We start from the raw sequence: 13603 nt of genomic DNA, 5'->3' as shown, positions 1-13603 counted from the left end.
TAGGATTTGTGAAACAATCATTTGCTGCAATTCTGTCACAGCAGTATTTGAAACAAAGTCAGTTGAATGTTTGAGACCAGTTTGCTTTATAACAATTTTTGTATCATGTTGAGTAAGTATGTCGTACCAATTTTCAATGGTAGGAATGATAGTCATTCTAGAATAATTTACTTGTCACATACAGCTAATTTCTTTTCTTGGTATTACTTATTAAAAAAATTTGCTGCTTACCTCTGTGTAATGTCCTGATGCCTTAATTCCTCCTGAGGTCACATGTGACTTAATGCACTGTAGGATATTTTTGCAATGATGTGGCGTTTACAAGAATTACATAAATGCACCATATGCATGCTACTGATAACAATATATCTTAGGAGTGGTACTTGGAAATGTTATCAAAAAATAAATTCCAAGAAGCAATAAGGAACTCTCTGTTCTGCGGTGCTTCAACATACTGTCACCTAACAGGATGGAGTTTAAACTCTATATTTCCATCTATTTCCTGTGGTGCAGTACAGCTAGCTCGGGAACTGTTAAAGTAGTTCCTAAATTAACAGTATGCTGAGTCTGTATAGTGTTTCCAGTATGCCATCAGCTGCATGTCATAAATCAAACATCTGGTTTCATTTTTTAACCGGAACTTATGGTTTTCTCTTTTACCTGGGATGCTCAAGAGAATCGTAATAATTACTGAAAACATTATGCTTTATTAAACTTTAATTGACATTACTGCAATATATATGTAAGAAAAACATATCTATTGCTCTGAAGGTAACTGTTTAAATACGGAGTTAAGTATGTAGACACAATTTGCAACATCTGCAAAAGGAAACTTGGGGATAACCATTTGAGGCTCCCTTAACCTCAAATGTCAGAACTACAGCACTGTGTATATGTTGCTTTATTCTGTGCCAGTGCTTCCTTTGACAAATTATACTTTCCCAAGAAATTCACGTCGTGGCTATGGTTAATTATTTAAAAATGCATATCTAGCTCCCCTAATGGAATACTGGGTAAAGGCAATAGCTAGTTTGATACTAAGTCCTCGGATCAGATTAAGTTGCCATTCTGTAGCCAGCTGTTAGTTCAGAGCATTAGGAACTATAAATGTTTCTTGCAAGTGTTGGATCAGAATAGAAAAAGAAATCTGGCAGGATTATCACCTCTAATGGTCACCTAACGATCCTCATTCCAAACTATAGATTCTGAAGGAATGGATATTATTTTAATGCATACTCACTGCATTAACATTAACATGCATTATTTATCTCCAACATCACAAAGGACTTCGTGGACCATAACTCACAGGAGCAGAATTAGGCCATTTGGTCCATAAAGTCTACTCCACCATTTGGCTGATCTATTTTTCCTCTCAACCCCATTGTCCAGCCTTGCCCATGTCACTTTTGCCCTTACTAATCAAGAACTTATCAATCTCTGTTATAAAAATACCCAATGTCTTGGCCTCCAGAGCCATCTGTGGCAAAAAAATGAACTGGTTCATCACCATCTGGCTAAAGAAATTCTTCCTCATCACTATTCTAAAGGTACGTCCTTTTATTCTGAAGCAGTGCCCTCTGGTTCAATACACTCCCATTACTGAAAGCATGCTTTCCACATCCACTCTATCTAGGCATTTCATTATCAAATAGGTTTTCATGAGAACCCCCTCATCCTTCTAAACTCCAGCGAGTCCAGGCCTTCAAATGCTCCTCATAATCATATCCAAGGTCATTCTCGTAAACCTCCTCTGGACCCTCTCCATTTTGCCACTTACCACTTTAGATGCACATCACTATGATTGTGTTGTCCAAAGACTTCATCCTTCTGGCTTGCCTGCTTCCAGGTTAATTTGGAGAGCAACAGCCTGCAAATTTTTGCCTTTGGTATACAATTGAATTTTTCTTGAATATCTAATTTTGATATTTTCCCCATCCCTATACTTTTACAATTAGTAAATTAATGTTCAAACAAAGAAAAAGTAAAGTTATTTAAAACATCTTCTTTCGCAAGTAATCACAACAATGTCCTGAAAAATATGTTTTAATTTCTGGAAACTCCACAGGAAAATCAAGATAAGGAATAAAAACATTTTTCGAAATGTTTCAAGTTCAATGCCTAGCATCAAGTCCAATGTCAAATCAGGAGGAAGAGTCCAGCATTAGCTTAGAGCAGGAAAGAGAAAGGAATGGAATTGGTGGATCGGTGACGGTCATTTCCATTCACCACTAACCCGTTCTTCTGGGTTTCTTTCCTCCATCCCTGTAATCAATCTGAACAAGTCACTGGTCAGAAAAAATGTCACCTATCCCTGTCCTCCAGGGATGCTGCCCGACTCGCTGATTTGCTTCAGCCTTTTGTGTATTTCCTTAGTAAGCCTGCAACTGCAGTTCTTTATTTCTCTATTCACACACTTGTGAATAAAACTGCAATGCAGAATTTTCCACCGAGCATGCAAACTTTAGTGCAGCGCTTGTAGCAGCTATCCAACCTGCTGTCGCACAAGCAGATTGCTGTCATTATGGATAATAGATTGCAAAAGCACCACTTGGTAAAGTGGTAATGTGTCCATTGGCCAGGCTCTCTCAAGAACATTGCACTTTATTTGCCACTCCTGCCACACTATCTGTTTCTTTATATATCAGTTAACAAGCCTAGACTGCCTCCACCCATATCATAATGGTGTAATACACCGTGAGGCCCATTTGTGTCACATTGCTCAAGTTGTCCTCCTTGACCATTACTGTCACCCCCATTGAAATATGGTAGAATTGCACGAATGCAGCGCCGGAGACCTGGGTTCAATCCTGACTACAGGTGCTGTCTGTAAGGAGATTGTACGTGCTCCCAATGACCTGTGTGGGTTTTCTCCGAGATCTTCGATTTCCTCCCACACTCCAAAGCCTTTCATCACATCTCCTTTTTCCACATATTTTCTTTCTCTGTATACCTTCTGCGTAACTACCAAATCATATATATTCCAAGTGAATTCTTATTAATACGCCATGAAGGCAAGCAACTAACTGTGTGGACTCCATAGACCTACGTACCTACAAGCAACAACACATCGCCAAAGCGCAACATTGTAACTATCAGAAGCAAATATTATATCCATAGGTGTAGGAAAGAACTGCAGGTGCTAGTTTTAACCAAAGACAGACATAAGAAGCAGGAGTTACTCTAGATTTTTTGTGTTAAATCTATAGGTGTTTGATAATTAAATTCAATGAGTTTAGTGAGCTCTTTGAGGAGTCTTCTTGATACTGGTCTGGGCCAGGTCTTTTGTTGAACAATGCAATACTGAAATCACTGTTCGTTCTTCTTATCTCAAACCCAGAGCCCTTGTTCAAATATGTGTCCAGTTTACTTCTAAAAGATACGTTTCTCTCACAGCTATTCCCAATAATTTTATTAACAAAAAACAATCTTTTTTACGTGAAACTTCCACTAATCTCTCTCAGAAATTCTGCTACTAACATGCACATTTGAAATAATTCTCCATCATCATTTAATAAAGATTCCATTTGATGAGAGATAAATAGAAATTAATGACTGGCTTTTTGAAAGCCTCAATTAGCATTTACAAGTCTATTTAATTGTCTATGATCTCATCCAGAGAGATTTTGATTATCAGTTTTAGTTAAGAAGTTAAAAATGCCATCAAACTTGCCTTTATTCTCAAGTACTTGATCTCCTACTTCATTCCCAAAACCTTTACTTTGTAATATCTCAGGAATGTAATTGTGCAACGTAAAGTTTGATATAAATTCCAAAAGTGATCATTAGTTCGCTGTAGTGTCAAACAAAAATGCAAACCTGATAAAATTAATGACATAGATTTATGAAATCAATTGAAACAAACTGACTGTAGACTTTGTGGACAAGGAGGGTTTGATTTTTACGAATTAGTCCCAACATATATATCATACAGTATGCCACAGATTTCCTAAAGACATCGTAGGTGTGTGGTTCCATCCAAACTTGGAATATTAGAAGCCCTTGCCTCAAAAATGCCTGGAACACAGACTAAACAGGAAGCTACTTGCAGGACTCAGATGTTTAAATGTTTTATCCTTTAATTTGGTTATTTCCATCAAAGCCAAGAAAATTACCAACATAAAATGTTCAATGTTGTTCATAATCTTGAACAAAGCAAAGCTTTGTAACATTGGCAACTTGTACTAAATAAAGAAAACCACGGAAAGACATAAAACATTTCAGCATCAATGGATCCCAGTCTAACCAAGAATTTAGACTAACAAATTCACAGGTGATATAAAAATATGTTCAATTGGGCACAATTTTTATTTAATTTAGGAATATAAAATGTCATACTTTTTTCAATTTTGAATATTTCAGGTCTATATGCATAATAATCCTTTTGCAATAAATTGAAGTCTGTCGATTGTTTTCATTTCACAAGAACTGTGGTTTATTCGAGATAATGGCAATACAAAAGCAATCTTGATTATAATTTTAACAGAATGAAGTTTGCATAATATACAAGGATATCAACACTCACTATTTCGATGCAGGGAATCTTACAGCAATGTCTGAAGCAAGCATGGGAATTTGTCATTTATGACTGTTTCTCAAGGTGTACTATAACACTATGTTCAAATACTCAGCAGCGGGCCTGAACAAGTACGCTATGGTTATTAACGCCTTCATATGGAAAAGTGTCAAAGAAAGCATTCCACCAAGACCATCCAAGTATTATCTAACCAGAATGGATGAACCAGGAGGTCTGAAATCTACTGAGGACCAGATCTTTGGCATTCAAATCTGGAGATGCAAGATGTCGGACAAATAACGGGTAGTCTGGGTTCCAGGTTTACAATCAACATTTTGAGGCTAGGGCTTTCAATATTTCAAGCCACATACGCATGTTGTTTTAACAAACTCTGTGGAGTATTGAGTGGTATATTTGTTGGGACTAATTCATGAAAACCTAACTCAAGAGTATAGGAGGGAGATTAAAAATATGATTTAATGGTGCCAGGACAATAACCTTGCTCTCAATGTCAGTAAGAATAAGGCACTGATTGGTCACTTCAGGAGGGGAAAGCAATGATCCATGAACCTGTTTTCATAGACGGGACGATGGTCCAGAGAGTCAACCGTTTAAAGTTCCAGGGCATCATATCTCTGAAGATGTATCCTGGCCCATCACATTCATACAATCACAAATAAAGTTATTCAATGACTTTGCTTCCTTAGAAGATTAAAGAGATTCACTGTGTCAATGAATACTCTGGTGAATTTACACAGGTGTATGGTAGAGACTATATTGACTGGTCGCTGCACTTCATGGCCTAGTTCGACAATTCAAATGTCCAGGAACGATTATAGAGATTATAGAGATAATAGAGAGGGCAGACACTGCCTGGTCCATCACACATACTAACCTCCCCACCATCAAAGAGATTGATAGGAGGTGCTGCCACAAAAGGGCAACCAATATTATAATATACACGCCACCCTGGCCATGCTCTCATTTTGTCCCTACCACAATACAATACAATACAATCAGTTTTATTCGTCACTTGCACATAAAGTGCAAGTGAAATGAATTTGCCAGCAGCGGTACAATGAAAAAGAACACACAAAAACACAATCAAAATTTAACACAAACATCCACCACAGCATTCATCACTGTGGTTGAAGGCACAAGATTTGGCCAGTCCTCCTCCATTTTCCCCCGTAGTCGGGACCTCCACCCTCCGCAGCCGCCGCTGTGGGCATCCAGATGAGTGAAAGTCAGGTAAGTCCTGAAACGGTGCCTCCCCCACCGGAGACCGCAGCTTCTGGTTGGTGTAGGCCGCAGGCCGGCGGTCGAAGATTTAAAGTTCCCGCCGCGCTGCGCCGCAGCCAGAAGCACCGTATACCCCAGGGCCGGTGGTCGAAGCTGCCCTCCAGGGGTCCCCGGCGAGGGACCCACCTCCTGATGGTAGGTCGCCACTGCGCCCGTGGTAGAAGTAGGCCACGGACCGGCGGTGGGAGCTTCTTCTTCTCCCGGCTCCCCAACGAGGGATCCCAGGCTGCGGACACCGCGCCAGCTGGAGCTCTGCAGACCGCAGCTTCAGGCTGCCTCGGGCCAGCGAAACGGAGCGCTCCCCTCTGGCAAGCCCGGTGAGGGCTCGCCCGCTCCACGCCAAGAGTCTGCGCTGCGCCCGCAGCTGAGCCCCAGGTGCGTCTCCGGGAAAGGCCGCACCGATCCTTGCTGTTAGGCCACGGGGGAGGCGACATGGAAAAAGTCGCCTCTCCGTGGATGCGGTGACCGAAGAGGTTTTCCCCTTACTCCCCCACACCATGCCGCACACAAGACACACAAAGAAACATTAAAAACATACATTAAAACATACTAAAAAAACAAAAAAAGTAGAAAAAACGGACACGCTGCTGGCATTGGGAAGAAGGTACAGAAGCTTGAAAACTATGACCACCAGGTTCAAGAATAATTCTTCCCAGCACTATCAGGCCCTTGAACACTCCACTATGAGCTTCTATAGACTATCTTTGCATACACCAAAGACTTTGGGGTCCTTCTTGCACTAGTATTGCAGTTGTTAATTTATTGATGCTGAAATAAATTCAGAATTTTATTGTTCCACTGTTATTACATATAACAAATAAACACTCTTGACTACAGACATTGCCAAAGCAATCAATGCAGTATTTTAAAATTGACAGGAACAAATTATTTAAGCCAATGGTTCCAAACAGATTGTGGACATGTATCCACTTAAAGATATCCAAATCCACTTAAAGATATCCATGCATGTACTGTCAAATGCAGAGTTCCCAACCAAATAAGAGTTTTGGAACACAACATATGTCAATTTGTTTCAGGGAGCTTGCAGATATTCCCCAGCATATGCACTCTTTAATCAGTTTACTGATTCAATGGGAGTTATATGGCTGTGAAGCAAAGGGGAAGATAAGTGAATTAATTTTTACTTATTTAAATTTAAATGATTAAAAATATAAAATGTGTTTAATGCATGTTTAACATTTTACACTCAAGAATAATGTAACTAATTTAAATTAGATTTTAAAAATTATTTATGACAATTTCAGTTTTTTTTTAATATCTTTGTATTTCAGGAATATTTAATAATTATATAAATTACCTCACAGCTTTTATAGAGAATGAAACTGGGTTCAAAGCTTTGTCAGTTGTCAAATCATTTAGGAGTGGAGGCTCCATCTGAACACCATTGGAGGAAATATGGCTGGAGTCCGAGGTCTTTGAATTAATAAAATGGGACCCATGCATATGGGCCTGTTTAGTCCAAGCAACAGGAGGCTGAAAGCATTAATTCCTGCAGGCAATAGGCCTGGGTCAATATCATTTAGTCGTGAGCTTTAATGGCGTACCAAGGTATAAATACTCCTCAGCAATTTCCATAGCACTCAAAATTTATTTTTTAAATCTGGATTTTTATTCCCATCGAATAATTAACAACAAAGTGAATGGATTTAAAAATAAAAAAAAGTAAATGTTTAGTTTTTGTATTTTTGGTTGGGAACATAATACTGAGGTTACTTTAAGGTTGGCACCCTTTAGGGATTGTTTACCATTTGGCTGCTCCATGGGCTTCACATCTTCTGATGTGCCAAAATAGCCATCGATCTGCCTTTGTTTGTTCATGTGTGGCTCCCAGTTTGTCGTGGAGGTCAGTGAAGCTCCTCCACGGAATCAACAGATGTCAAAGCTATTAGCATGACTGGGACTAATAAACATCTGTGCATGCCTTTGTTAGTCACAAATGTTCCAACATACTCAAGATAAAAAATTAAAACACAAAATAAAGCATTTTGCTTTTTAAAAAACTGAAGAGTAGATGCATCCATTAAAATACTTAATATCGCTGAAACTGACAAATAAATAAACATATGATTTTCTTAATCTTCTCCTGGCAGCTCATGTCTTCCTGTCATCAGGTGACTGGGCACGGACTCAGCAGTCAGATTCTCCATCTTGAGAGGTGGAGGGTCAGCAGAAGGTCACAATACCCCAGCGGATTCCATGGGAAGTCCATTGGAGCAGCACAGAGGCAGCCAGAACCTGACAAGGCTGTTGGAAAATGCCACTACTGGCCGAAATCAAGAGTAAAGCCAAGTGAAGAGTGTTTACGATACAATAGGATACAATACGATAGAACTTTATTCCCAGGAAGGAAATTAATTTGCCAACAGTAATAAAAAAACACAAAATACATGAAACATGAAAATAAAGTGACGAGTGGGAAGGCTTTGAGGATGTGCAAAGATTGATGAGGTGGGGGGGGGGGGGGGGGGGGGGGGGGGGGGGGGGGGGTCAGTCTCAGTCTACCCCACGACAGAATGGGGAGGAGTTGTAAAGTTTGATAGCTGCAGGGAAGAAGAATCTCTTGTGGCATTCTGTCCTGCTTCTTGGTGGAACCAGTCTGTTGCTGAAGGTATTCCTCAGGTTGACCAGTGTGTCATGGAGGGGGTGAGCTGTATTGGCCAGGATGCTCCGCAGTTTGAGGAGCATCCTCCCCTCCAAAACAAACTCCCAAGAATCCAACTCCATCCCCAGGACGGAGCCAGCCTTCCTGATGAGTTTGTTGATTCTATTGACGTCCGCAGCCTTCGCCCTGCTGCCCCAGCACACGGCAGTGAAGAAGATGGCACTGACTACCACCGATTGGTAGAACATGTGCAGCATCTCACTGCAGACGTTGAAGATGCAGAGCCTTCTCAAAAAGTACAGGTGGTGCTGTCCCTTCTTGTACAGGGCCTCAGCGTTCCTGGACAAGTCCAGTTTACTGCCCAGGTGCACTCCCAAGTACTTGTACTCCCTGGTAAACTGCAAATTCACACCATTGATGGAGACAGGGGACAGGGGTATTCCTCTCCTCCTCAAGTCCACCACCAACTCCTTACTCTTGTCGGCGTTGAAATGCAGGTGATTCAGCCCATGCCACTCCACAAAGTTGTTGACTACACCTCTGTATTCAGCTTCCCTCCCCTCACTGATGCAGCCCATAATTGCAGTCATCTGAAAACTTCTGCAGGTGGCAGGAGGTGGAGTTATATCTGAAGTCCAAGGTGTAGATGGTAATAGAAAGGGAGAGAGGACCATCCCCTGTGGGGCCCCTGTGTTGCTCACCACCATGTCTGAGACACAGTTCTGTAGCCTGACATATTGTTTAATTGTCAAATGCACCAGGACAGAACAAATAAATTCTTATTTGCTGCAGCTGTACATTAACACAACAGCACAACAAATAAATATACGTAATCTACAAGACAATAAATTATCAGTAGTATTAGATAACCAGACCATAATAGTGTTAACCAAAGTCCATAGTTCCACCTAAACAAAATCCATAGTAGAGCATTGCTGAATTGGCATTGTAGTTAGGATGGTGCAATGTGGCTTAAGACCTTGATGTTTGATAGGAATAAGCTGTTCTTGAACTTGGAGATCATGGTTCTCAGGCTCCTGATGGTCGCAGTATGAATGTGCAGCCAGTGGGGAGGGTCTTTGATATTAGCTGCCTTTTTGAGGCAGAATTTCTTGTAGATCCCTCCGATGGTGGGGAGGTCAATAACTGTGATAGACCAAGCAATGTCCACTATTTTCTGCAACTTCCTTTATTCTTGGGCATTCAAGTTACTTAACCAGACTGTGATACAACCAGTTAGTTTGCTCTCCACTGTACTCTGTAGAAGTTCGATAGAGTATTCGGCGACATGTCAAATGCATGTAAACTAGGGCTTCTGCAAAGATACCCAAGATGTCTTCAATTGGCCATATGCTCTGCCTTATATTTATTCAAAAGTTCCAAAGGCAATCTATGGAAAGCCCTTAAATAAACTATGCACATTTATTTTTAGCTCCTTGTGTGTCAGGAGTCTAGTATTTGTAAAGAATTTCATCAAATGCAAAGAGCCCACTGGATTATACTGCCTGGCAATCTCAGCCTTGTGTTTTGGGTTCATTTTGAGTGGACCTTGAAAGAAAGATCTTTGCACTCAGGTTGAATCCAGCCAGTTCATCAACATTGGGTGCTCTACTGAATCTCCAAATATTTTGTTGATTTAAACCAAAGTTTTTACAATAAATACATTTCTATCATTTATCCATAAACATTCTGTTTTACATTGCCCAAGTCAGTAAGGAGAAAAAAAATGCTTGACACTATTGGTACTTAGTCACCATGCATGTACTGTAAGGCAGCCCCTTGCATGTACCTAACCGGGTGCTGGCAAAACTTACTTCTGAAAAGAGCAATCCAGACTGAGGAGTACCTGGCTTATCGAGTTGGTGAGCTTGATTGTAGGTTGTGAGGGAAAAGAAGCAAGCACTCCACAAAAGGGTTTCTCATGGGGAACATGTTCAAAAGATGGATATATGTGGACACAATAGACAATAGGTGCAGGAATAGGCCATTTGTGCCCTTCGAGCCAGCACCGTAATTCAATGTGATCATGGCTGATCATCCACAATCAGTAACCCATTCCTGCCTTCTGCCCATATCCCTTGACTCTGCTATTTTTAAGAGCCTGATCTAGCTCTCTCTTGAAAATATCCAGCAATGATGGCTTGAATGACTGCAGGTTTGGGATGTGTGCATTTACCAATGCAGGATCTTGGCAATAGCGGATTCTGATTGTGTATCAAAAATACTTCCAAATCCTGTGGCTCAAATTTACCCGATGGGCTGTGGTAGATCCAATTTCAGTTCATAAATGTATTTTGTATTGTGTAGATCTCTCCTGAACATGGGTAAATGTGACTCGTTTAGATAGACATCTTGGTTGGGATGAACAAGTTGGGTCAAAGGGCCTGTTTCTATGTTGTATATCTCAATGTTTATATAACTACACGTCCTCCTCAGGTAACGGCAGGTTTCCATTCCTATAAACTGTTTGTAACCCGAATAGTCTGCAAGTCTGAAATGTGGTTGTAAACCATGTTTCTAGACGTTAGAAATTGCTTGCAGCCCTGCAGTAGTTAGCAAGTCTATTCCACTGGACTCCCAAAAGCACATTCATAAGTACAGGCTGTACATCAGTCTGGCATTTGTAAACTGGAGACGACCTGCACACACAATGTGAAAGGTGATTTAATAACTTCCAATTGCAGGATAATGTGTACTGCTGTATTATTTGTCTGCTCTCAACTCCCTCTGCTGGAAAACTGCTGATAAGTCAGCACTATGGTAACCCCAGGCAACAAACACAGTGAATTACATACTACAGTGCATTCAGAAAGTATTCAGACCCCTTCACTTTCTCCACATTTTGTTACGTTACTGCCTTATTGTAAAATTGATTAAATTCATTTTTTTAATCATCAATCTATGCACAATACCACATAATAAAAAAGCAAAAACAGGTGTAATTAAAAATAAATAACTGAGATATCACATTTACTTAAGTATTCAGACCCTTTACTCAGTCCTTTGTTGAGACACCTTTGGCAGCGATGACAGCCTCAGGTTTTCTTGGGTATGACGCTACAAGCTTGGCAAACATGTACTTGGGTCATTTCTTCCATTCCTCTCTGCAGACCCTCTCAAGCTCTGCTAGGTTGGATGGGGAGCGTCGATGCACAGCTATTTTCAGGTGCCTCCAGAGATATTTGATCGGGTTTAAGTCCGGGCTCTGGCTGGGCCACTCAAGAACATTTGCATACTTGTCACAAAGTCACTCCTGCATTGTCTTGGCTGTGTGCTTCGGGTCGTTGTCCTGTTGGAAGATGAACCTCTGCTCCATTTTGAGGTCCAGAACGCTCTGGAGCAGGTTTTCATCAAGGATCTCTCTGTACTTTGCTCCATTCATGTTTCTCTCGGTCCTGACTAGTCTCCCAGTTCCTGCCGCTGAAAAACATCCCCACAGACTGATGCTGCCACCACCATGCTTCACTGTAGGTATGGAGCGGTGCCTGGTTTCCTCCAGACGTGACACCTGGCATTCAGGCCAAAGAGTTCAATCTTCGTTTTATCAGACCAGAGAATCTTGTTTAGGTGCCTTTTGGCAAACTCCAAGCGGGCTGTCACGTGTCTTTTACTGAGGAGTGGCTTCCGTCTGGCCACTCTACCATAAAGGCCTGATTGGTGAAGTGCTGCAGATATACTTGTCCTTCTGGAAGTTTCTCCCATCTCCACAGAGGAACTCTGGAGCTCTGTCAGAGTGACCATTGGGTTCTTGGCCAAGATCCTTCTCCCCCGATTGCTCAGTTTGGCCGGGTGGCCAAGGTCCTTCTCCCCCGATTGCTCAGTTTGGCCGGGTGGCCAGCTCTATGAAGAGTCCTGGTGGTTTCAAAGTTCTTCCATTTAAGAATGATGGAGGCCACTGTGCTCTTCGAGATCTGCAATGCTGCAGAAATTGTTTTAGACCCTTCCCCAGATCTGTGTCTCGACACAATCCTGTCTCGGAGGTCTACGGCCAATTCCTTCGTCTTCATGGCTTGGTTTTTGCTCTGACATCCACTGTCAACTGCGAGACTTTATATAGACAGGTGTGTGCCTTTCCAAATCAGGTCCAATCAATTTAATTTACCACTGGTGGACTTCAAACAAGTTGTAGAAACATCACAAGGATAATCAATGGAAACAGGATGTACCGCAGCTCAATTTTGAGTGTCACAGCAAAGGGTCTGAATACTTATGTAAGTGTGATATTTCAGTTATTTATTTTTAATCACTTTGCAAACATTTCTAAACACCTGTTTTCCCTTTTTTATTATGAGGTATTGTGTGTACATTGGTGATTGAAAAAAAAAGAATTTAATCATTCATTTTTCTTGCCCGCATCTATGTTCATTGGATTTTACATAATTTGAGATGATATTTTTAACGAAATGTGGAGAAAGTGAAGGGGTCTGAATACTTTCTGAATACACTATATATACCGTACTGCTTCTTTAACAGGGATACACATGTTATAAATACTCATCACTGCTCTCTAACCACTCCTTTCTGAGGACCCACCTGCTTCAAGAAGACTATTTTAATTCCAGTGCCAAAATAAAGTAAACTAAGGTGCATTAATGACTATTGTCCAGTGGCTCTGACCATCATGAAATGCTTCAAGAGACTGGTTATGGTGATTGAGGAGATTTGGCACGTTTTCATAGATTCTCACAAGCTTCTACAGATGAACCTTACAGTTGGGTTGCAACACAGCTTGCTTTGGGAACAGCTCTGCCCAAGACTCCAAAAAATTGCAAGAGTTGTTGATGTGGCTCAGTCCTCCACACAGACCAGACTAAGTGGATCATATGCAAGTTTTCAAAGAACTGGCCTGCTGGATCTCATGGTTACTAATCATTTTCACTCCTCTTCCCATTCCCATTCTGACCTTTCTGTCCTGGGCTTCCTCCATTGCCAGTGAGGCTGCATGCAAACTGGAGGAACAGTGCCTATTAGTTTGCTTGAATAAAATCCAAAATGTTTAGCAATGGGTTTTGTCAAAGCATTTCAAGTCAGTCATTATTTCAGTAAGTTCTGTGTATGTTAAGTCCACCAACTTGAGGTCCAATACAACATGGAAAGTTATTTGATTTTTGTAATTTGCAATGTCATTTGCTACTAATCACCAAATGTTTCAAAAAGGAATCAAA

The 13603-nt window shown here is 40.9% G+C and overlaps 1 protein-coding gene across 4 annotated transcripts in view; it reads right to left on the bottom strand.

Annotated features, from left to right (window-relative positions):
- LOC129707442 (RIPOR family member 3-like) overlaps nt 1-13603 on the bottom strand; it is a 144605-nt gene that overhangs the window by 125231 nt on the left and 5771 nt on the right. The window contains exon 1 of one of the 4 annotated variants that reach the window (XR_008725182.1): nt 232-1517. The exons of 1 other annotated variant lie outside the window; for it this stretch is intronic. The gene's annotated coding sequence lies outside the window, so the exon portion shown is untranslated. Of the gene's footprint in view, nt 1-231; nt 1518-13603 lie in introns of those variants that run through there. 2 more of the 4 variants (XM_055652472.1, XM_055652475.1) reach the window with 2 other exon arrangements.

This window comes from Leucoraja erinacea, chromosome 21 (assembly GCF_028641065.1).
Source record: "Leucoraja erinacea ecotype New England chromosome 21, Leri_hhj_1, whole genome shotgun sequence".
Taxonomy (NCBI): Eukaryota; Metazoa; Chordata; class Chondrichthyes; order Rajiformes; family Rajidae; genus Leucoraja; species Leucoraja erinaceus.
The sequence above is the reverse complement of the archived record's forward strand: the minus strand, read 5'-3'. Positions and strand labels throughout refer to the sequence as shown.